Genomic DNA, 311 nt, shown 5'->3' on the forward strand with positions numbered 1-311 from the left:
AAGTATCCGTGCAGTTCCATGTCCACCGTAAGTAATTCTCTGTAACCTCTGGGTCATGGGTGGACTTAATCCTACTTCACACATAGAATTGTCAGTCCTGGATGACTGTGTTATGGTCCCCACATTGTGGTTCAAGCATTTAGTAAAGGACACGGAGTGGAGGAAACAGCAATAAATCAGGATCCCTCACTTGAATCCACCCTCAGAGAGAGGGGGTGAGGTAACTCAGCCCAGGTATGTCAGACTCTGCCCAGAGTCTAAGATACTCATCATGGCCTTGAGAAAGACCCTTCAGGACTCAGGCAGGGCCT

The sequence above is a fragment of the Alexandromys fortis genome, unplaced genomic scaffold, assembly GCF_014885135.2.
Source record: "Alexandromys fortis isolate MF-2015 unplaced genomic scaffold, M_Fortis_MF-2015_v1.1 scaffold_3100, whole genome shotgun sequence".
In the NCBI taxonomy this organism is placed as follows: domain Eukaryota; kingdom Metazoa; phylum Chordata; class Mammalia; order Rodentia; family Cricetidae; genus Alexandromys; species Alexandromys fortis.